The sequence below is a fragment of the Zootoca vivipara genome, chromosome Z2 (assembly GCF_965207765.1).
Source record: "Zootoca vivipara chromosome Z2, rZooViv2.hap1.1, whole genome shotgun sequence".
NCBI classification, from domain to species: Eukaryota; Metazoa; Chordata; class Lepidosauria; order Squamata; family Lacertidae; genus Zootoca; species Zootoca vivipara.
The window spans coordinates 2,413,176-2,437,849 of record NC_142585.1 but is presented as its reverse complement, the minus strand read 5'-3'; the positions used below and the strand labels follow the sequence as shown (position 1 = coordinate 2,437,849).

At 46.0% G+C, this 24,674-nt stretch overlaps 1 protein-coding gene across 6 annotated transcripts in view; it reads right to left on the bottom strand.

The window, feature by feature from the left end:
• The window catches only part of PLS3 (plastin 3), a 74,345-nt gene extending 49,973 nt beyond the window's left edge, over positions 1-24,372 (bottom strand). Inside the window, exons 1-2 of one of the 6 annotated variants that reach the window (XM_088664420.1) lie at positions 24,223-24,329; positions 22,822-22,940 (exon numbers count right to left, since the gene is read on the bottom strand). The gene's annotated coding sequence lies outside the window, so the exon portion shown is untranslated. Of the gene's footprint in view, positions 1-22,821; positions 22,941-24,222 lie in introns of those variants that run through there. The other 5 variants (XM_035112551.3, XM_060270329.2, XM_088664417.1 and 2 more) reach the window with 5 other exon arrangements.
• Positions 24,373-24,674: the final 302 nt, after the last annotated feature.

Here is a 24,674-nt window from a genome sequence, read left to right as displayed (position 1 = left end):
GTGCAACGTGCTCATGCAATTGTCATTTTATGGCCACCTAATAGACACAAATAAATAATAATAATAACAACAACAACAACAACAACAACAACAACAACAACAATAATAATAATAAATAGGGACGTGGGTGGTGTTGAGAGTTAAACCACAGAGCCTAGGGCTTGCCAATCAGAAGGTCGGCAGTTCGAATCCCTGCGACGGGGTGAGCTCCCGTTGCTCAGTACCAGCTCCTGCCAACCTAGCAGTTCGAAAGCACGTCAAAATGCAAGTAGATAAATAGGAACCGCTACAGAGGGAAGGTAAACGGCGTTTCCGTGAGCTGCTCTGGTTTGCCAGAAGCGGCTTTGTCATGCTGGCCACATGACCTGGAAGCAGTACGCCGGCTCCCTCGGCCAATAATGCGAGATGAGCGCGCAACCCTAGAGTCGGTCACGACTGGACCTAATGGTCAGGGGTCCCTTTACCTTTAATAGACAGAAAAGGCCTTGTTCACACATAACTTTTAGTCATGCTTTTGGTCAGGCCAAACCTCAAATTAACCACAAGTTGCCCCACAGATGATCTAGCAAGCCATGGTTTGTTTCTGCAAAGCTCGGTTTGCTTTTCAGAAGCTCTTGCTTTGTGCTTTTATAGCTTAGGGAGCTTCAGGACAGGGTGGCCAAACAAGGAAGGATGCCAGGTTCACACACCCAACACCTAACTACACTCAAAGCAAACCACGGTTCATAAACCAGTGCTGCTTTTCTGAGGCTGAATTAAAGCATAAGGATCCAGACATAATTCTTGTTTTTTGTTTTGAGAAAGATTGAGGCATGTAAGGAAATCAAAACCATGGCTCTTTTGCATTATGCACTGTTTGGCCCTGAGAGAGGAGCTGGGTGTGAGTGGGTGTCTTTTGCAAAAAACAAACAAACCAAAAACCAAAAACACTAGTTTTCAGATAATCCAGGGTTGTGAATGTTAGGCTTGAACATTCCAGCTTTAAACTAGGAATATTCCAGCTTTAAACTAGGAAACTTTTTTTAATGAAATATAAGCATAGGAGAAATGTGGGAGCCTCTTAGGTTGCAAGAACCCCCTTTAGCAATGCACTTTACTCCCCAATGCCTGTTTGGCTTTTCCAGAATAAAAATAATTATTCAGAATTGTTGGGAGTCAAGCATCGAGTAGGGGGCTTACCACGACTGGTTTGATGAGAATGACAGTGAGACTGAACGCATGATTGACAAGAAAGACCATCTATGGGCCAATAAATCATGGCATATGCCCCCTACGCTCAGCAGACGGTAACACACTTCTAAAAGATAAAGAAGCTATTGCACTGTGCTGGAAAGAACATTACCAACATCTTCTTAACCGCAACTCCTCCGTAGCTGCTGAGGCCCTCTCACAAATTCCGCAAAAACAAGTTAGAGCAAGTTAGAGATGAGCTTGCAGTATCTCCAAATCTGGGAGAGTTGTGTACAGCTATTAACCAAATGAAAAACAACAAAGCCAGTGGACCTGGTGGGATACCTGCCGAAATCTTCAAAGTGGGCGGAATTGAACTTACACAACAACTTCACAAGCTCATCGAAAAAATCCGGGAAAGAGAAGAAATCCCAGCAGACTTTAGGAATACAGTACCAAAATTAACAATCTCTTTTAAAAAGGTGACAGAACTGATTGTGGAAACTATCAAGGCATCTCTCTATTAGCTGCAGCCGGCAAAATTCTTGCAAGGATCCTAACAAACCGTCTGGTAACAATATCCGAGGTGATCCTTCCTGAATCCCAAAATGGTTTTCGGCCTTCTAGGGGGACAGTGGACATGATTTTCACCGCTCGACAGCTTCAAGAAAAATGCAGAGAGCAAAACCAACCCCTGTATATGGCGTTTATTGACCTGACTAAGGCTTTCGACACTGTAAATCATAATGCCCTGTGGACTGTCCTTCTGAAAATTGGCTGCCCACATAAATTTGTAAACATAATTCGGATCCTCCATGATAATATGACAGCAACCATCACAGATAACAATGGCTCTCAAAGTGAACCAGTCACAGTGGGATCAGGTGTTAAACAGGGTTGTGTTACTGCCCCAACTCTTTTCATTATTTTCATTGCCATGATCCTACACTTTGTCAATGGGAAACTCCCCACCAGAGTAGAAATCATATATCGAACAGATGGAAAGCTCTTCAATCTGAGCAGGCTGAAAGCAAAAAGTAAGGTTACCGTAACTTCCGTCATTGAGCTTCAGTATGCTGATGACAACGTAGTGTGCGCACGCTCAGAGGTTGACCTCCAAACCATCCTAAATATCTTTGTGGAAGCTTATGAAAAGCTTGGCCTATCACTCAACATCCAAAAAACCAAAGTGCTGCAGCAACAAGTACAAAATAACCCCTCTGCAGCGCCACAAATCCAACTCAGTGGTGTAATGTTGGAAAATGTTGATCACTTCTCCTACCTAGGCATTTACCTCCAGGGCCAACATTGATGCCGAAATCCAGCATCGCCTGAGCTCTGCAAGTGAGGCTTTCTCCCGATTGAAGTGCAGAGTGTTTGAGGACCGGGACATATGCAAGGAAACCAAAGTGCTTGTTTACAAAGCTATTGTACTACCAACCTTACTATATGCTTACTATATGCTTGTGAAACATGGACCACTTATAAACGCCATCTCCAACTGCTTGAAAGATTCCATCAACAGTGTCTCCGAAAATTTTTACACATCACTTGGGAAGACAGGCGAACTAATATCAGTGTACAGTGGTACCTCGGTTTAAGTACACAATTGGTTCTGGAAGTCTGTACTTAACCTGAAGCATACTTAACCTGAAGTGAACTTTCCCATTGAAAGTAATGGAAAGTGGATTAATCTGTTCCAGACGGTCCGCGGAGTACTTAAACTGAAGCGTACTTAACCAGAACAGAAATCAATTAAGTTAATACAAGCAGTATTCATGGTTGTGGATCCTTTCAGCCTGCAAATGATAAATAACTGATTACATTCCTCCCCACCCCATTTTCATGGTGTTTCCTTTGCAATGAAAGTGTGAAAAAGTTCACACAAAGTGGAATAACATAACAACATCAAAATGCATGTAATGACTTAAGCGAGTTATGTAACTTTGCCGCAGCAGACAGCAAGACCGATAATGTAATATTTGGTTGAAGATGAAAAGCTACAGAAAAGAAACAGTGTTGCATGCAACCAATAGAGTGCAGAATAATAATAATAAAACCCACTGCCTTCTTAACATCCCAGCTATTGCTAAGGAAGACAAGAGACCCAGACCACTCCAGCTCTAACCAGTGTGCTGAAAACTGAATCCTACACGCAGCAATTGGTGCCTTCGTAAAGTACCCAGCATATGCTACGAGCTTTACAAAAACAGAATGACCCGATCTCTTGACTGCAGGCTCAAAGGAGGATAAAGCTAAAAGAAAGCAACAAAGTGCATTAGAAGTGCAATAATTAACCTCGAGTAGGGAGAAGATCAAAGAAACCACACAAAACATGAAGAAGAAAAAGGAAGTTTTTAACAATTTCTCAAAAGTGGGACAAAGATGCCAAAGAACATCACAAGAAGGATGCTTATTCCCACAGCCACTTTCTCATGGGTCGGGGAGCTGCATGGAGCAGGCTTTCCCTCGCAGTGACCCAGCAACCAATGATCATGCAAAGAGGGCATCTGCACCCGACAGGCTGCTCAGAGTGGGCCACAGAAGCAATTCTGGCTGCCAACCTGGCATGCAATTTAGGCTGCACAAATCCCACTGAAGCCAATGCCCACCTTCATCCTGACAGATCCCTTCTCTCCCAACTGCCCAACAGTAACACAGAAGCAAAATGCTTTTGAGGAGAGACTGTCCAGCAAACCTGCAACAGATGTATATTTGGCTTTCATTACAGGGAATCTGCCCAGAGTTCTGAGACACAGGAAAGCCAGTGACTCAGAGCTAAATTTAAAACATGCCTCCTTCTTTGTTCAGCTTGTCAGCATCAGGAAATGAATGGGTAGGCGCTTATTAGAGGCTCCAAGAGAGACATTTGTCTGCATTGTGCTCAGATTATGCTTTTAGCCTACAATTCTGCATCTCTCTGTGGCAGTAAAGGCAGGGAGAAAGTGGTGCCAGGAGCTTCAGAGACTGCTACAGAAGACCCCCAAAGCAGCAGGGTGACAAGAGAGGAGACAAAAGGACAGCTCACATGATTGGGATATTTGCATGCAAAAGGTGGCTCTCTTACTAATGTATATTCCTCATCCTTAATTGGCTTGAAATCGCCTCTTAAAGAGGCCTGCTAAAGGCAAGGACATGGGACCAAGTGACAGAGCATCTACAATTCTATGATTCTGTGATTCATTTAGGAATCATCTACATTTAAAGTATAAGCCATTTGGGACATGACTATTCTGATCAGGAAGTCTTCAGAGACCGACTCCACGTCAACCACTAAGATTCTTTTAAAAGCAACTGGGGAAGTTAAGAACACAGGAAGCTGCCTTGTTCAAGTCATACCATTGGTCCACCTAGCCCAAAATGGTCTATACTGACTGGCAGAGGAGATGCTGGGGATTGAACCAGGGACTTTCCACATGCAAAACCAATGCTCTACTGCTGAGCTTTGACCCTTTCCACAGATGTTGTTTGGGGAAATAGTGGGGATCCAGATAGTCAAAGGAAGGGTTTAGCTCAGTGGTGGAGTGCATGCATGGTCTGAAGGTGTCCTCACAGTCTCTCACATCCCCACTTTGAAACAAAGAAAAGCCAGGTAGCAGGTGATGGGAAGGCTACTGGGAAGCTACTGCCATCAGAGTACACAATGCTGGATTAGAGGTGCAAATAGATGACCCATTACAAGACAGCTTCCCATGAAATACCTGAGCAGTGATTTCAACCCAGACTTGTCAGAGCCAATATTTTATCACATGGGGCTAGGCATGCTCTTCCCATGCACTCTTTGTATCTTATGTCTTCATTAATCTACCTCACAGGGTTTTTGTGGGGAAGGGGAGTACCTTGTTCACCACCTTGAGCTCCTTGGAGGAAAAAAGGGCAGGATATATATAAACAAAGGAGTGAAATGCTGTGCAGAAGACTGGATTACAACTCTCATTCGCCCTAGCCAGTGCAGGGGGTTGTAGTCCAAAATGTCTGGAGGCCACAGAGTGGGCAAAGGCTTCCCAACACAGTGGGAAGACACTGAGTAGTGCCCCTCCTTTCCACTGGTTTTTGGCACACACATCTCAAGATTACATTGCAAGAGTCAGGGCAGCAGCAGTGCCAACCATGGCACCAAAACAGGACCCAGAAATAATATCTTCCAGCCGTAATTGAAAGAGGGGACACTCTAGCTGTAATCACATGTGGGATTAAAGCCCCCCAACATGTTGGTTCTCCCCACCAAAGCACCAAATCAAAAACATCTAAGTGAAGAGTCACACAGTCAACACATCTCCATAAGGGTTTGAAGAAGGAAAATGACCTGATGGCAGAAAAAATCATTAAGTTGCTAAGCAGAAAGCAAATGACTATAATCATATTGAGCAAGAAAACCATGAGCAGAAGCTATGCCTTTGGATGAGTCAGGACAGTTGCCACAGGAGGGCAATTATGCAACCAAGGAGGGAGTTGGGAAATGCATTAAAAGACTCTTTCTGTAACAGGCTACGCACAAGGCAGATTTTGTGCTCTTGTTTTGAGTGTTTACCTTTCTAAAGGCAGACAAGAGACTACCTGCCTGAGCAGGTACCCACCACTTGCTTGCAGAAGTGTGTGTGTGCCTTTCTCTCTTCAAAGTAAGATCTCCCAAGCAAAGGAAAACAAGGTAGAAAAATAAACAGTTGACTCTTCCAGAGTGAGCTGGCATAGGAATGACCTTTGGAGCATTATAGTATAGATTTGCAGGCCATTTCCTTCTGTACTTATATCCAGTCACAACAGTGAAACCATATCGGCAAAAGATTGTTCATTTTCTCCCTTATCTTTGTAGGACAAAAGATGTCTGCATCTCATGCAGGAAGATGTTTATATTGCAAAAGTTGACCAAATGCAGTTCCCACATAACATGTTTGAAAGGGGGCACTTCCTGCTTTTCAACACATCCAGTAATTTTATTTTTTAAAACCTTAAGAGTGAAATTGACAAGTTAGACAGTTCCATCAATCAAGTGAATGATCAGGGAGAAGGAAAGCTGATGGGACTAGGAAATCAGAAGCAGTAAAACGAAAGCCCAGTTCTCATAAACATAATGAGGTGGAAAACCTCTGTCTGGTCTAGATTGCTTCAGTCTGGAGCAAATATATATACTGCATGAGAGCTATTAGGATGCTAAATCTATCCACTGAGACACATCCTAACGTGTGGCACATGGGTAGAGACAGTAGCTCAGGGCTTGAGCACAGGTTCAACCCTTGGCATCTTCAGGTTAGAAAAGGATCAGGCGGCAGATGTGAAAAGTTCCCTCTGCCGAAAACTCTGGAAAGAAGCTGCCAGTCAGGGCAGACAACACTGGACTCAATGGACAAATGGTATAAACAAGTTCTTATTTCCTTAACCATTATTGCAGCATCAACTTTAATAATGAGAAGCTGACTTCTTTGGAAGCAGAGGATAACACAGCATGTATGCATCAGTTTCTGAATGGGCAGGATTCCTGCGTTCTAGGGGGTTGCACTAGATGACCCTAGGGGTACCCTTCCAGCTCTACAATTCTATGACTCTACATGCATGCATGGAACTTTCTCACCAAGTATTCAGAGTAGCCTATTCTAAGAGGAAACAGTCTGAAACATTTCCAGTTCCTTTTCCTGAAATCATTTATAAAAATGATCCACTAACCCCTTTTAATGTTCTCGAAGCTACGAACATGAGTTTGACGAAACTGCGGGAGGCAGTGCAAGACAGGAGTGCCTGGCGTGCTATGGTCCATGGGGTCACGAAGAGTCGGACACGACTAAACGACTAAACAACAACAACAACCCCTTTTAAAGCTACTGTTTGTTTTGAACCTGGTTTTCTTCTCCTGGGTATCTCTCAGAAGGAAAGCAGTGAATTCCAAGTGTCTCAGCATGGTTAAGAGACACAGCCTCCAGAAGACAGCACTAAACATAAATTATCAGTCTGAATAGTGAGGATTACTGCTACAGTGCTGGATTTTATTCCAGATTTTTTCCAAGAAAAAGAACAGAAGATTTCACTCTCTACTCATCATTTTATCTCTGCTTGGGATCTGGCTGCAAGTTCCAATTTTTAATCCTCCCATTCTCTGGCAACAAAATCAGGGTGCCTCTGATTGCCAGATGCTGAGGACACAGACAGAACAGGAGGATATGCCTTGCTTGCCAGCTTTCCAAAGTCATCTCTGGTTGATCACAGCTGGGAATGTTTTGGCCATTCAGCTTCCTGGTGAATCTAATGCAAAGTCCTTATGACCCACCTTATCAATTCAGGGATCACTTTGTTGGGGGTTAAACTTCCCATTTATACATACCCTCTTACAAAAATATAAAAAAGGAAAAATACATCAGAGCAAAGAACACCTGCTGATAACTAGCTGGCCAAAATTACCTGGAAGCTTGCAGAATGGCTTGGAAACAGCTAATGTTTAACGTGGCTCCTTGAGTTACCACACTCTAGAAGCTCCAAATGTTCTTCAGGAAATTTTTTTTTAAGTTAAAATCCATGCTGCTCAGAATCCTCTGCAGATATGAGAGCACAGTGTAAATGGCTACTTACTTTATGGGGAAAGGGTTTTTTGGTTTTTGTTTTTTTTTTGCAATAACCCAATCTGGGTGTGCCTCAGACTCTAGCAGAGGCCAAAATAACTACCAGTATTATGTTCTCAGAAGACCAATGTCTGGTGACCTTTATTTATAGATCTACATCTTCTGTTATTTAGGGAAACTGACCTCACTTCTTTGAGGTTTTTAAAAATACAGTAACATCTGCAGGATAATCAACTGGGAGGAAAATCCATTCGCCCTCTATATTTGTTGGCTAAAGGAAGGTGGGCAGTGTAGGCAGTTCAGAATGAGCATGGGGGGGGGGTTGTTGTTTCTTCTTGGGATCCTGTAGTTGCTTTTCAAACACCCACCCACACATATAGACACATACCACTCCTCCTCTAGAAGAGAAACAAAAAGAAAAATCTGCATTTAATTTTATTTAAAACCAGGGCAAATGTAATGTTCCCATGCATTTATACAGGAGGCTTGCAAATAGCAACTCCTCTGGTCTCCTGTGGACATCAGAGTGAGCCTAAACAAAACAGCTTCTGTAAATTGTTTGATTCTTTTCTCACTCTTTTTGCCCTCCCTTCCAAGCTACTGAAATACCCAGCTAATTCATATATTCTGACAGCAGAAAAGAGCACAGCTTCCTCACACTTGTCTAAAGCCCTGCCACAGATTTTATATACTGCATCTCTGGGATGATGATATTTCCTCTACCGAGCTCCAAACAGAAACAGAATTGAAAGCAAACTTAGTTTCATCCATAATCCTCTAAAACCAATAGTACATAGTTCTGTGCATACAATACCTGGGTGCATTAACCACCTAGCATAATTAAGGAAGGAACTTGCATGCAAACAAGTCAGACAAACAAGCAGGTTCAATTTAGGGTTTGTGCTTAACTGAATACATGGCTTAGGAGTTCAGTATTCTGCCCACCGTGCAACATATCAAAGCTGCATGTCGCAAATTAACCAAATATGACAGGTGCACCTGCAGAGTCACATTTTCCATTTATTGACAGGAGACATCTGTACATAAGGTTTCTCTCAGAGGCAGCAGTCATAAATGCAAATGGAATTATGCTTGTTTACTCAAGAGTCTGATGTTTCTCCATCCTGGGGAAATGAAACACAGGGACACCCAAAAGCTGGTGCTAAATGGACAGGAGAAGGGAAAACTACATCCGCTTAAGAAAAGCAATCCTGACATGTGGAAAGCTTAAACTGTCACTCCTACATAGCCGTGAGAAATCACCACCCCTTTTCATTGTTATTTTAAAATGTATTTCTTGCTTGATCCCAAAAGGCTTAGCACAATTCATGTGCACAATATATGAATTAATTTTGAAAACCTATCCTCCCCCCACTCCTCCTGAGTTTCTTCAGTACTGGATTGCTAACTCTGTGGTTTTGTTTTATTTTGCATTTTTATTTACTGCCATTTATAAAATTATGACCTGCAGTTCTGTTCTTAAGACATCTTTATAACCAGTACACTAATGTTAAGTGATATACCAGGGGCTCCCAAACTATGGTCTGTGAGTTTCACTCAGGCAGTCCACTACATGTCTGCATTAAACATTCATACTGATTTTTAATTGTATTTTGAATCATAGAAAAGTAGGGTTGGAAGCAACCCAAATAGCCATCTACTCTAACCCCCTACAATGCAGGAATTGCAGGTAACCAATGCAGGAGTTGTAATCCAGTGGTGAATACTTAGCTTGTGAGCCAAAATACTGCCCCACCCCCTTACCTGTTGGTGGGGTCGATCAGCCCCACCCAATTCACAAGCAGCAGGAGCTCACTGGTGGCTATTACCCCAGAGGACAGGATCACACTTCAAAATGACAACTGGGCCAAAGCAAACAATATGAATTTTAACAGGGAGAAATATAAAGTACTACACTTGGGGGGGGGGGGGGAATGAAAGGCACAAATACAGGATGGGTGACACCCGGCTTGAGAGCAGTGAAAAGGATCTAGGAATCTTGGTAAACCACAAACTTGACATGAGTCAACAGTGTGGTGTAGCAGCTAAAAAAGCCAATGCAATTCTGGGCTGCATCAATAGGAGTATAGCGTCTAGATCAAGGGAAGTAATAGTACCACTGTATTCTGCTCTGGTCAGACCTCACCTGGAGTACTGTGTCCAGTTCTGGGCTCCACAGTTCAAGAAGGATACTGACAAGCTGGAACGTGTCCAGAAGAGGGCAACCAAAATGGTCAAAGGCCTGGAAACAATGCCTTAGGGAGCTGAGTATGTTTAGCCTGGAGAAGAGAAGGTTAAGGGGTGATATGATAGCCATGTTCAAATATATCAAAGGATGTCATATAGAGAGGGGAAAGGTTGTTTTCTGCTGCTCCAGATAAGCGGACACGGAGCAATGGATTCAAACTACAAGAAAGACGATTCCATCTAAACATTAGGAAGAACTTCCTGACAGTAAGAGCTGTTCAACAGTGGAATTTGCTGCCAAGGAGTGTGGTGGAGCCTCCTTCTTTGGAGGTCTTTAAGCAGAGGCTTGACAGCCATCTGTCAGGAATGCTTTGATGGTGTTTCCTGCTTGGCAGGGGGATGGACTGGATGGCCCTTGTGGTTCTAGGATTCTAAGTATGTCCCATGGAACATGCCAAACTTCCCCACATGGCAGTAGTGCTGCTGGAAGAGGGCAGGAGGAAAGGAAGGCTGGGGGCAAAGGACAGCAATGGGTTTACTACGCAGGGTGCCAAAGCCCCCAAAACAAGACATTTCTCTCCCAACCTCACACACACACACCCCAAAAAATCTTTTATTTCTTCTACTTTATTGTGTTTTATTGCATTACCATCTGAATTCTGTGGGATCATTTGGCATCTAGCAAAACACATTGCAATTGGCAGAACATGGAGAAAAGTGGTCCACCATGACCATCAGCAATCTTCAAGTGGTAAAGGTCATGGATTCAACCCAGGAAGGGCAGAGAATGGGAAGAGCCCAAGCCTGAAACCCTGGAAAGCCACTGCCAGCTAGACAAGCCAATGGTCTGAACATGGTAAACAGCAGCTTCCTCTGCTCCAATGACCTCACTATCCACACATAACAAAGCGAGGAATGCTATCAGGAAGCCAGTCACCAGACAACAATTCTCATGACTGAGTCACAGCAAGTGACACATGGGATTTAATCCATTTAAAGCAATTCCTGGTCATGCAAATGTGCCTTGTGCAGGGGAAGTGCCTGGCGGACTGTGCCCAGCAGCTATAAGTAAGCTCCAGAATTCTCACCAGCTACCGGTACATCCCAGACCAACTCATTTTTTAAAAGTATTCAGCAGCACCTGAACAGTGTGCAAACCTTCAACAAGACAGGAACCCACAGCAAGTTGTCTCAGAGTTCTCCATTCCTGAACATTTTCCGTCTTAAGCACGTTACGTGGAATGATTCCTGTTCTGACAGCTGAATTACTCCTGTATTCAAACAAAGCCTGACTCCACAAAGGCAAGTAAGCACTAGGCCTGGGCGATGTCTCAATACATCGTCCAGGATTGGACTGAGGGCCAGATGGTGATGGCGTTTTGACCCAGAGGTATACTGCAGGTACGTATATCGCTTGCCAGTTAGCAGGCACCTTGTCTTCCTTCTCCAGCCAAGCGGGCAGTCTGCCTCCTTCCTCCCTGCTCTGGCGGGAGAAGCAGGGGCTTTGCCCAATGCCTCGTGGGGCCAATGCCCCTTCTTCCTCCCTCCGCATGCTGGCAGCAGCAGGGGTGGTAGCAGGACCAGGACCAGTGCTTCTTCCTTTTCAACATCATCATGATGCTTAGCTGGGGATACATCACAATGTTGAGAACCTAATATCGCCCATCCCTAGTTGGACCGTAAGAGCAGCCCGGCTGAATCAGACCAAAGGCCCCTCGACTGCAGCACCCTGTTCTCACAGTGGCCAAGCAAATGCCCTTTCAGGGAAGCCTGCAAGCAGGACCAGAGCACAAGAGCCCTCTCCCCTCCTATGGTTTCCAGAAACTGGTACTGGGAATCATGCTACCTTGAATCACGGAGACAGAGCATAGCCATCATGGCCAGTAGCCACTGATTTAGCTTTTACCTCTCAAGGATGTGAAGGCTAAAGGTAAAGTGAAACAAGACTACTCTACCTGTATAAAATACTCATTTGCAGGCTCAGTAGATAGGGGCCTTTACATCTTTTTAAGTCTGCCATCTCCAATGTTCCTGGAGTTCTGCAGCATTCTGAGTTACCAATTCAGAGCCTCACGTCTTCCAGATTAATCATTTGTGAACACTATTGCAGAGATGGTGTAGAAAGAATGCAAGTTAGCATATGTTGCTGGGTAGCATGTATTGCGGGTTCTTGACACATGTATATCACAAGGCAGCTGTCTGCAACATTTGCTAAGGGGAGGGGAAAGAGGATAACTTCTGGGGCCATTTGCTTGAAAGGGACAGGTGGGAAGAGAACTCCTCGTGTAGTGTTAAGCCAGGGAGCTAACTCACCCTGCAGAGCTGAGGATTTATGAAACATATGGGCAGACAACTGCTGCGCATACTGAGCATCATCCTGCAATGTGTGCTAAGGAATTCAGAGCTGGGCAAAAGTTACATTTGAACAGGTGCCCCTCACCTTTCAAGACCCACTGAGCAAAGCAGTTCTTAGAAGATTCATTTATTACATCTGTTCACCCTGCATCAGTGTTAGATAATCTGGTATATAATCTAATCGCCAAATAGTACGGTTGCAACAATGGAATGTGCAGGTACTTTTTTGCAGTGGGGTATTATTATTATTATTGCTCATTTCACTTCCATTCCACTTTATATTTTGAAGAACAAATCTCAAAGTGGTTTGCAACACATTTAAACATCAAATAAAACAATCCAGTATAAAACAAACTCAAGCTCCAAGGGAAATATTCCAGATCCTTCTCTAAGTGGCATTTGGCTTTCCTCAGTCGCCAACCTGGCATCCAGAGAGCTCCATGTGGCTGCAATTGGACCGCGCCAGTTGCAAAATGGCTATTTTCTAACACTGCCCTGCAGATAAGATTTCTTTATTGTCATTGTATAATGACAATGAAATTGGATGCTATCCCATAAAAACAAAAACCAGAAACAAAACAAAAAAACACATTTTCAGCCACACATTCACTGTAAAGGAGCATGAGGTGAGACAGGTATTGAGGATGGTGAATCTGAGGAAGGCTGTTGGACCTGATGGTATCACAGGAAGGGTGTTGAGGGGCTGTGCAGATCAATTGGTGAAGGTCTTTACTAAGATCTTCAACATGCCACATTTAACATGCTGATAGAACATTGGGAGCACAGTCTTAGGTTTAGCATGGTTGAAATCCCCAGCAATGATGTGCACAGCTTCTGGATACTTGTCTTGCTGGCTGCTGATAAAGCTCTGCAGAGACCTCATAGCTAAGTTGGCATTGGCATTCAATCTTCATAGTGCAGGCTCTGAAACTCAGGGCTACCCTGACAGGGTAGTGTGTCCTATGCCTGGACCTGTTTTAATGCTCTTTTATATTTTTTAACTCAATGTGTCGAGCCTATTTTGGGCTATTTTATGCTTCACATATACCCGCATATTAGATTTTTGGCGCTGGCACCTAAACCTTTGCATCACTGTCTTAGGGTAATTTAAATGATATTACACCAACAATACCGCCTTGAATTATGTTTTGTTGCTTGTCTCTGGCATTTTTGTATTGTTTTATTTTGCTATGGCTGTATGCTAACGCAATAAAGATTTGATTTGAAAGGCATTGGCATCTGGTAGAACGTACACACCAGTTAACATAACAGCTGTGAACTCTCTAGGGAGATAGATTGGTCTACATCAGGCATCCCCAAACTGCGGCCCTCCATATGTTTTGGCCTACAACTCCCATGATCCCTAACTAACAGGACAGGACCATTGGTCAGGGATGATGGGAATTGTAGTCCAAAACATCTGGAGGGCTGAAGTTTGGGGGTGCCTGGTCTACATGAAAAGAACTTACATTGGAAAGGCAGCAGAAAACTGTAAGCTGCAACATTGTGAGAATTGCTTATTTTCCTTTAAGAACTGGAGCTTGGGGTTGCTTGCCCCCCTTTCTCTCCCCATCCCCTTTTCCTTTTGTGCCATGTCTTTTGGCATGGGTTGATAACATGCACCCTTAAGAGGCCCTCCCTGACATTCAAAGGGCCACCTCCCCTCTGTGAAATTAGGCTTGAAAGAAGCATTATATCATACTCAACAAAACTGGCTGAGTTGTGTGAAGTGCTCACTACAGCTTTGTAAATGTGTCCATGTGCCCAAAGGGACTGTTCTACGAAAAAGGGCTGTCTTATTTTAATTTGCTGCATTGAAGCTGCTGTATGAACTGTTTTGGCAGATGAGCAGGGTTAAAAAATGCTCCAAATAAATAAGTAAAAGGCTTTGGTGCCAATTAATTGGCTGAATTTGCACTACAACCTCGTGGTGACATTGTAGCCTCACAACAACCCTTAGAAGCTGGTCAGGCCAAGTTACTCCCTTTCCCCAAAGCACGTGAGCTTTAAAGCTCAGGGCAGCGGCGGTGGTGGTGGTAGGATTTGAACCAACATTCCTGTTAACATTATAGTCATTCTTGTGTGGCCTGAAGTTCCAGATTCTTTATACAGCCGTTTGCAATGTGAACATTCACACAAACACACATGGGCAACTGCAGACACAGAGTTTCTGGAAGCTGCCACGGTAGCAGAGGCGACAGGAAGGGAGGTTGAAAGAAATGTAGCAGAACCCCCTTTCATTTGAGCACCTCAGCTCTTGTAAAGGAAATTAAATGCTCAGTTGAATCGACAGCCAGAATGCAGCAAAATGAATACTCTGCCCATATGCACTTCCTGCACCTTGGCTGACAGCAACGTTCACAATTCCAGAGAGAGGGAGAGGGAGAGGGAGAGAGAGAGAAGGGGGGGGAGAGAGAGAGAGAGAGAAGGGGGGAGGGGGAGGGGGGCTGGGAGGTTCTACAGTTCTGCAACTCTAGCGCCCAACTTACCCCAGGTGCAAATGAGGTCATATCCACACCAAACATTTAAAACACATGGCTTTCCCCAAAGAATCCTGGGACCTGTAATTTGTTGGAAACTGTGGCCCTGTGGGGGTAAACTCCAGGTCCCAGGCATATGCTCTAAAAGTTATGGTGTGGGTCTGAGCAGAGAACACAAAAAATTTGCAAGGGGGTATTTCATGTTGAAGTCAGGTGGTTGTGCCCTACAAAGTGAAGTCAGCGGCCCTTTTAAACTAATGGGACAGTTTGACTCTTCTTTATAATTGCAAGTTTTCCATAGCCTCTCTTAAAAGCACCAAGACGACAGGAAAATGTTTTCAGCCTTAGTATCCTCTGATATTCCACATCTAATTTTTGTCAATAAGGAATGAGGAACTGCATAGGACAACTATTTTTTGCAATGACACTTACTCAACTAAGCACAGGAAGTCCTAACCAAGTAGTCATGAGTAATTCTGGGAAAGGATCATTTCCTATCATTTGCTCTCTCACTTTTGGAAGTAAAAACAGAAAAGACAACCACCATATATAGCAATATGCAGTAGCAAATGGTTCCCTGTGGTGAGTTCATTCTGTCTTTCTTTCTACCATCCTTGGGTTTGATCACAGACCCAGATGTGTGTGGGAGGGAGTGCTCTTCTGGCGCTTCCAGGGATGCCAAGGGTGGGCTTGTCATTCTTCTGCCATTTTGCACAATGTGGGGATTTCCCCTCCTCTCCTCCTGGGCTGAGCATGCATTAGGTATAGCAGTCACCCTGCTGGTACAAAAGTGCCACATCTCTGGTTTCGGTGTACAGTGGTTACTAATTCGCTAGACGAATGCCCTGCTAGACGAATTTTCCGCTATTCGAATAGGTTTTGCGATCGGAGGTTGCCTCGCAAGACGAGGTTTTCTATGGCCGCTGCTTCGTCTTGCGAAGGGTGGCCATAAAAACCTCAAATCACAAAACCTACAGGGCATTCCTCTAGCGAAAGGGGAATGAGCTGCAGCACAGGAAGAAGGCAAAGGAAGATCAGCTGAGAGGCGCTGACAGCTGTCACCGCCTCTCAGCTGATCTTCCTTTGCCTTCTTCCTGCGCTGCAGCTCGTTCCCCTTTGTGTTCCGCTGGTCTCTGCAGGTGAGGGGCAACCGGCAGAGACCAGCGGAACACAAAGGCTGTAGCGCGGGAAGAAGGGGGGGAAGAAGTGGATTCTTCCCGCCGCCGCCAAGCCATTCCGCGGCGGGGGCTTTTCGGATCCTCCGCTCCCCACCACCACCACCCAACAAGGCGGGGATGGGACGAGGCTTCTCCAGCCTTGTCCGTTCCCGGGCAGTGGGGGGGGGAATGCACAGGATCCTCCGCTCCCCCCCACCGCCCGACACTGCGGGGATGGGACGAGGCTTCTCCAGCCCAGCCTCGTCCCATCCCCGGGCAGGGGGGGGGGAAGCGGAGGATCCTGTGCATTCCCCCCCCACCGCCCGACACGGGCTTGCTACGCGCCATTGGAACGACGGCTAGCAAGCCTGCTGTTGCTAGGGGGGGGCGGCTCCCGCCACCCACCCCATCACCTGGGCGGGCTTGCTAGGCGTCGTTGGAACAGCGGCTAGCAAGCCTGCTTTTGCGGGGGGGCGGCGAAACACCCCCACACCGGCACGCTTCGGCCCCGTCACCCGGAGACGAAGCACACCAATGTGGGGACGTTTTCACTGGCTGCCTTCCCCAAGCCAAGGGGAAGGCAGCCGGCAAAACACCCCCGCATCGGCGCTCTTCAGCCCCGTCACCAATATGGTACCCTCCAGTTGCTGTTGGGACTTCAATGGTCTGATGGACAATGGTGAGGGGTGATGAGAGTTGTAGTCCAGCAACACCTAGAGGCCACTGTGTTGGCTATGCCTGCTGCGTCACATCCCTACCAGCACCTCCGTTTTAAACTAGTCCCAAACACTTCAACCTTTCCTCATAGAAAATATGCCCCCAAGCCCAGGCATTTCTCAATGTCATTATACTATGGACAGAAGGATCATCTCTCTTAATATTAACCGTCCCAGGCTCTGTTCATCATCTGAGGGCCTTCCTCATGTGCCTCCTCGTGAGCTTCAGAGGGCAGCAACATGAGAACGGGCCTTCTCTGTGATGGCTCCCCAAAAAGTACATAACGCAAACAGTGCGAAAGGGTTAGGTGCCAGGCAAAAACATTCCTCTTCAACCATAGCTTGGGCTTATTAATATTCTACAGCATTTCAAATATGTCTGTGGGAGGGGGAGGTTAATGTTTTGCTGTTTTGCTTTTAATTATTTACTTGCTTTTATTCTCTGCTTTATTCTGTCAATCACCATGAGATCTTATGACAAAGGGTGGTATATAAATCTAATATATAAATAAAAACTACCTGAGATGGCATATTTCAAATGCTATGTTGAGCTCCCAGTCTTCATACATGGGGCTCCCATGCAGCCGGCCCACCCTCCAACCCATACCTCAGTTACGAATCACAGGTTAGCTGAACTTTAAAGCAACAGCATCCCACTTTAAACAGCCATGGCTTTCCCCCACCCAAAGAATCCTGGGAGTTGTAGTTTATTAAGTGTGCTGAGAGTTCTTAGGAGACTCCTATTCCCTTCACAAAGCTACAATTCCTTGAGCTCCCTGGGAAAAAGGATTATCATCAAAATTATTTGGAAACTGTAGCTCTGCGAGAGGAATAGGGGCCTCCTAATAACTCTCAGCACGCTCATTGAACTATAGCTCCCAGAATTCTTTGTGGGAAGCCATGATACTGCTTTAAAGTACAGTGGTACCTCTACTTACGAATGTTTCTACTTACGAACGGAGCTCCGTCCGCCATCTTGGATGCGGTTTAGATAGGATTTTTTCTACTTACGAATTTTTAGATAGGGTTGCTTCTACTTACGAATTTTTTCTCCCAATGCATTCCTATGGGATTCGACTTACAAATTTATTCAACTTACAAATGTGTGTTCGTAACGCATTAAATTCGTAAGTAGAGGTACCACTGTATAGTGCAGAGGGGGCTATAGAACTGCTGTAGGAATCTTACAAGCATCCTTGGAATTATGCACATCATTTGCTATGCACAATCATTCCTAAACCAATGCTTCAATGCAGTAATGGCTCCTCCATCTGTTAATAGCAAAGCAGTATTGGGTGGAATGGAATCCTGTCAGCGTTCATTTGCAAGTTTAATTTATACTGTACATGAGATTGGAGCCCAAGATTTCTGCCTCCAGACTTAATCTAAAAGCTTTGTTACAAGTAGCAGCATCCCTGGCTTCCTTCTAAAAGGTTCATCTGAGATCCAAAAGTCCTCTCCACTGAGTGAATGGAGTAATTCCCCTGAACACAGAGTAAACCTGTTATGTCTTGACATACAGAGAGCTATAGAAGCCCCAAGATCAGGGATAGGGGAATTTTGGCCCTCCAGACATTACTGGACTCCAACACCCAACTGCCTCAGATAGTATGTCCAATGGACTCAAGGATTGGAACTGTAATCCCAACATCTGAAGAACCACAGGTTCCACATCCTTGCCCATGATTATAGGCTTGAGTTTCTCTGATGTTTTCCTTGAGGCAAAGCCTCTGTGCTGAATCTTTTCTCTGCACTGAATTCTCTGCAGCCCTAATATCTATGGTGACCTCTGCTTTTATACTGACAATTCTCTCGGTGTGTTATTTCAAATGTGAGAAAACAGATCAGATTCTTGCCTCCAAAATGTTAAAAACCTTAGACATCTGTTGCACTTAATAGCCTTTATCTGCAGAAAAGAGGAAGAAAAGCCCACAAAAAAACAGGAAGCTGAGTTTGGGTTGTACACCCACATTCCACTGGGATTATGCAAGATGTAACAGCAGCTTGCTCTTGTGATTCAGTGGTGTTTGCTTGGGGGTATATAAATAATACTCTGGGGCGGGGGAGAGTAAATAATGAAAGTTCTAAAACACAGGTAGCAAATTTCCCAGAGGACTTTTCAACCTGCTGTAAAGAATGCTTAATTTTATATTTCAACGTTTTGATATACAACCCCGTCAGCTCAGTGTGAGAAACGAACTAGTTTTTCTCTTCACCACAAGCTCGGCATCTAACCTTAAGCATCAAATGTCTCTGAAACGGTGCCAGTTTTGGCATTTGACAGGAAAGCCAGAGGTGCTTTCAATGCCTTCTTAAAACTGGGGGGCGAGGTGGGGAAGGACAGAGGCGCCAGCCTGAGAAATGGTCTAGCGTACAGATCGGTCTTTGCTAATAGAACAGTCATCTTGGAGCTAGGGTGTGGCTGTGTGTTCTCTCCAATAAAAAAGCACTACTACCGTTCTCAAAAAATATTAATGAATCATTGATGCTTCTGAGCTGCTAAGTGAAAATCAGAAGGGTCACCACCACATGGATGCCCAGGAGCAGCAGTAAAGGCTCAACAAAGCAAGTATCTATTGGAGTCACTGCCCCAGGGAGCCTTGAGCAGCCAGGCCCATCCCAAGCCAATTCAACTTAATGAATCAGCGCATTCAGAGAAGACTTTATCTGGCAGAAGTGCAGTTATCTCCAAAGGAGATCCCTCCCTTGCATCCCTCCAGTTTGAGGAAGAAGTTGAGGCATAGCATGCTGGGGTGAGGGCTTCTAAATTTTATTATATATATTTTTTAAATGAGTGCTTTAGTTTAATAAGAGCCACATGTGCTTTGAGAGGAAAGGGATGCAAGGAGGATTCCTGGGATGTGCATCTTCTTTGCAGCCAGGCTTCAGCCTGGAGGCTAAATCTTCCTTTCCTCTCCTGCTGTGCCAGTTCAGTGGGAGGTTATTTATCAGAGTGAATATACACCCCCCCCTCCGCCAATTATTGGTGGCGAAGGCATGGCTGGCTTTGTGGGGGGGGCACAAACTGTCCCCCAGCCACAAACTGTCCCCCAGCAACCCCAAAAAGGTTGATAGGTGTGTGGCGCCTTCCAGCAAGGAATGTGGGTATCGGGACAAAGACGTGATAGTAAAATAGGACCCTGTGAAGGAATGTAGGGGGGGAAAGGAGGGGGAAAGAGCAACAAAGAAAATAAAGTTGAGATTTGTGAAAAAGAAGAAGTTTTCCTCCCCCACTCATAGCATCAGAACTTGTGGACATCCCATGAAGCTGAATGTTGGAAGATTCAGGACAGAGAAAAGGAAATCCTTCTCCATGCAGTGTGTAGCAGAACTGTGGAACTCCCTCCCACAGGAAGCAGTGAGGGCCACCAACTTGGATGGCTTTAAAAGGGGATTTAAATAAATTCATGGAGGAGAAGGCTATTAATGGCTACTCGCTTTAGTGGCTTTGTTCTCCCTCCGCTGTTGTCTGAACTGCAGTTGTGCAGAGGTCCTCCATGTTTGCATTCCATAGGGATCTGGCTGGCCACTATGAGAATAGGAAGCTGGATTACTGTATATTCCTGTGTATAAGACTACTTTTTAACCCAAGAAAATCTTCTCAAAAGTCGGGGGTCATCTTATACACCGAGTCGTATTTCTTATACAGTGAGTATATCCCAAACACTATATTTTAACTGGAAAAGTTGGGAGTCGTCTTATACACCCAGTCGTCTTATACGCCGGAATATACGGTAGTTTGGATGGATCCAGCAAGACATTTATGTCTAATGGATTTGCTATACAGTATACAAAAAAAAGAGCAATAGATTTAAGATTTGACTTTACAAAAAACTGTTATAGTCACAAGTATTAACACAAAAAGTTTGATGCATCCCTACAGGAAAAGGAAAGGCATGATGTTAAAAGAATGATAGCTGTAGGTTCGTGTCCACACTCTTGCAGGGGCGGAGGCAGCACTTTTGGAGTTGCAGGGGAGGCAAGGAAGGGGGGGGGGACAAGAAGGTAGACAGAGGGTATTTCAGGTTTATGGCACAGCAACCACTAAGTCACATTGCACCACAATTACCAGAGTTGTTTGTGTTATTTGCATGCCACCCTTTCCCCTGACTGGGGATTGGTTTACACCAATTAATTAATTAATTAAAACTTACCGTACTAGTTAAAAAAAAACTAATCTATTAAAATCCTGATAATAAAAACAGCACAGCACTGTTAAAAGCCCTTTTTTTAAAAAAAAAAAACCCCACAAACGCATTCAGTTCCCAAGAGCCTGACAGAATGAAACAGGCTTTACCTGTCAGCAGAAAGACAACAAGGAGGGAGCCAGTCTAGCTTCTCCAGGAAGGGAGCTGCAAAATCTGGGACTAGCCACCAAGAAGGCCCTCTCCCATGTCCTTAACAAGTGGGTCTCTGAGGGTGGTGGGACTGAGAGATGATTCTTCCCTGAAGATCTCAGAGCCTGGGTAGGTTTGTATGGGAGAATATGGTCCTTCAGACAGCCTGCACCTAAGCTATATATGTATATATGTATAGGTATTAACCAGCAGTTAGAATTGCACTTGGAAACAGGCTGAAAGCCAGTGGAGCTGCTGTAACAAGCGAGTCATATAAGCTGCCCCGGTCACCAATTTGACAGCAGCTGTTTGAGCCAGCTGGAGTTTCCGAGCTCTTTTCCAAAGGCAGCCCCATGCAGAGGGCATTACAGTAATCCAAACAGGGTGCAAGGAAGACGTGTGCCAATGTGTCAAGAGTTTTTGCAAACGCTGCCAAGTTATTTTGTCAATGACTTGCTCCCAATAATCCAAACAGCCTTTCGAAAAGAAGATGACCAGCAAACCAAACTTGGAAATCCAGATTAAATGTCTCAATCAGCATTGGTCACATCTGTTGTGACCCACACATTCAAGGTATTGTTACACCACTTTTAACAGTCACAAGGCTTCCCCCAAGACTTTTGGGAACTGTAGTGTGTTAATGGTACTAAGTGTAGGTAGCTCCATGAGGGGTCTCCTAACATCTCTTGGTGCCCCTCAACGTACTACAGTTCTCAGGATTCTTTCAGGAGCAGCCATGACTGTTAGTGGAATAAATGGTGTTTTCGTTGGGAATTACAGAATCCGTTGCGCTTGAGGATTACAGCAACATGTGTTTTGATGCCAAGGCATACACGAAGGTGGGGCTTTCCCATTAGAAATTATAGGTAAGTCAAGTCAAGAAGAAGAAGAGTTTGGATTTGATATCCCACTTTATCACTACCCGAAGGAGTCTCAAAGCGGCTAACAATCTCCTTTCCCTTCCTCCCCCACAACAAACACTCTGTGAGGTGGGTGGGGCTGAAAGACTTCAAAGAAGTGTGACTAGCCCAAGGTCACCCAGCAGCTGCATGTGGAGGAGCGGAGACGCGAACCCAGTTCCCCAGATTACGAGTCTACCGCTCTTAACCACTACACCACACTGGCTCTCCAGTACATCCAGAGGAATTACTGTACATCCATTTCTCTGGGGGACATACCTGCCTATTTGGGAGTGGGAGCCTTTGATCAAGTGTGGCACATGAAGGGGAGCGAAGGGGAGATCCCAAGAATCAAACCTGGCATTTGAAACTCAAAGGGTGCTCTGGCTGAAGCTGAAGAAGGGAAGAGGAAGGTGAGGAGGCTCCTGTCTGTGCCAAGACCACCAGTCAGACACTCTGCCTCTCCCTGCACAGCTTGGAAATGGAGCAGCTGTGAAGCGCATTGCAATACTCTTCCCAATTCAACACTTCCCCCAGGGAATATGGAGCCACTTGCAAGTTGAGATGGGGGAAGAAGCAGAAGAAAGGCAAGTTTTGGAATGTGTCTCACACACAAAGATTGGTGAACACAGGAAAAGTCAATGAGTCATGCAGCTCAGTCCAGTCAGTCACTGGGACATGCAAAAGGTCTGCAATTCACTCAAAAAGGTCTGCGGCTCACCCCCACCCCCTTGAATGGCAGCAGGCAGAAGGTCACATGCAGCCAGCCAGCCATGCAGTTTTGCATGCCCACATACAAACTGTTGTCAGCTGCTTTTATGTCCATTGAACAGAGGGCCCCAAAATTAACCTTACAGCCAGCATTTGCCCTTATGCACTACATTTCTCAGTGGTGGAACCAAGCAGGTTGGAAAGCCAGAGGCACCACCTGCCTATGGCTGGAAGCAGGGCAGCTCGTAACTTTCCACTCACCTGAGAATCAGCAGCAAGTGAAGCAGAAGCAAGAGTCCATTCCAGTGTGTTAAGCTATGTGATGCTACAAGAGGCTCTCTCCCACTCTCTCTTGGTCAAGTGTAGCCTCCACAGAGCTGCTGCAAGAGTGAGATGAGGTCTTGCAAAGGGTGGGGCCAAGGAGCCAGTTGCAGAAGGAAGGGGGAGGGCAAGAGCAGGCAGGCTCACATCTGTGCCAGTTCTTTAAAGCACGTTCTTCCACCTCCCCCCAAGAACCTGCAATGCTAAGAGCTCTGCCTGGTGGCCTGTCACTGCTAGTGGAAATGTGTGCTGTAGGAGTGCCCATAAAGGACATCAGATAACCTGGGAGGGGGGAATGAGGGGTGGGGGCAAGTGAGCACTTCTCCCAACACACTTCATGCTGCTTCACACGCATTCATAGCTGCCAAGTTTTCCCTTTTCTCGCGAGGAAGCCTATTCAGCATAATGGAAAATCCCTGAAAAAAGGGATAACTTGGCAGCTATGCACGCATTTAGTACTGAACATGCAACCCACATGGAAGTGGTCAGGACCCACACTAGTTTTCCACTGCATAGGTGGGAACTAGGAAACAACGCCCCCCCTTTTTTTCTCAAGCACGTGCGACAAGTTTGGTAACGTCTGAAAGGCCCTTTTGGAAAGGGACGTGCTGACACTCCCTGCATGTTCCCAGAGCCCTTGCAAACGGTAGTCTTGCAGAGAAAAAGCGTTAGGACACAGGAAGCGCTGACTTGGTCTATGGGCCCATCTGGTCAAAGTATTCAGAGGTAGACTGCCCCTGAACATGGAAGCCCCACACAGCCACCACAAATAATTGCCGGCGACTGACCTATCACCCGCTTCCGGCACTAATTTCTCTTAACCCCACGCGCCCTTTCAAAGCCATCGAGCTTAGCGGCCCCCGTTGCATTTTGCAGCAGTCCTAGTCCGTCTCTCCCTCTCACTGAGGAGCATTTTTCCCTTCTGGGGAAAGCATGACCGCCGCCCCAACCCACCCAAGGCTCAAGAGTGCTTGGGAGAATTTCTCTTTGGAGCAAGAGCGCTTGGCGCCCCTAGCCCCCTGCCCTGCAGCAGCCCCCTGGAAGAGTCCGGAGAGCACCCCACCCGCGCCTACAGCAGGCCATCCTCCCGGCTGGCCTCGCTCTTGCTGCCCAGCCCGGCCTCTTGGCCAGTGGCCCGAAGGAGGCAGGGCGGGCGCAGCCCCCACGAGCTGAGGCAGGCGCCACTGATAAAGGCACGTGCGTTTTGCTTGCGGGAGCTGGGGCGGAAAACCTCCCCCAAGTTCAGCCAAAAGCGGCCGGCGGGAAAGTTGCAGCGCCAAAGGAGCCCCCGAGGGCGACCCCACCCCCACCCCGGCCTCGCTCGCTCGCGGGGACACTCACAGTTGTGCGTTGCGCTCTCCGGGTGCCTCTTTGGCTCGCGCTCTGCTCTCCAACTGGCACCGCGCGCGCTTCCCAGCTCCCTAGACGCCTCCCCAACCCAGGAGCATCGCTCGGCCCTCCCGCTCCCCCACCCGCTCTTCAAGCGCCGAGGTCCGCCCCTCAGCCGAGGAAAGATTGGGCCGTGCGCCCGCACATCAAGGCCGATCCGGGAGGCGATTCGGTGGCAAGGAATGCCTGTTACTCTCTAGAGGCGGGGATTGGAAGGAGGCCTGCCCGCCCAGGTAGAATTAGTGGTTGCTCAACTCTTAAGAGGTGACTCCGAAACTGTAGGAGCCGAGCCTGAATGAGTTAGTTTCATGGGCTGACACCTTGGGAATCATCAGGCGCTGCAAACAATACAGGTGAAACTCGGAAAATTAGAATATCGTGGAAAAGTGCATTTATTTCAGTAA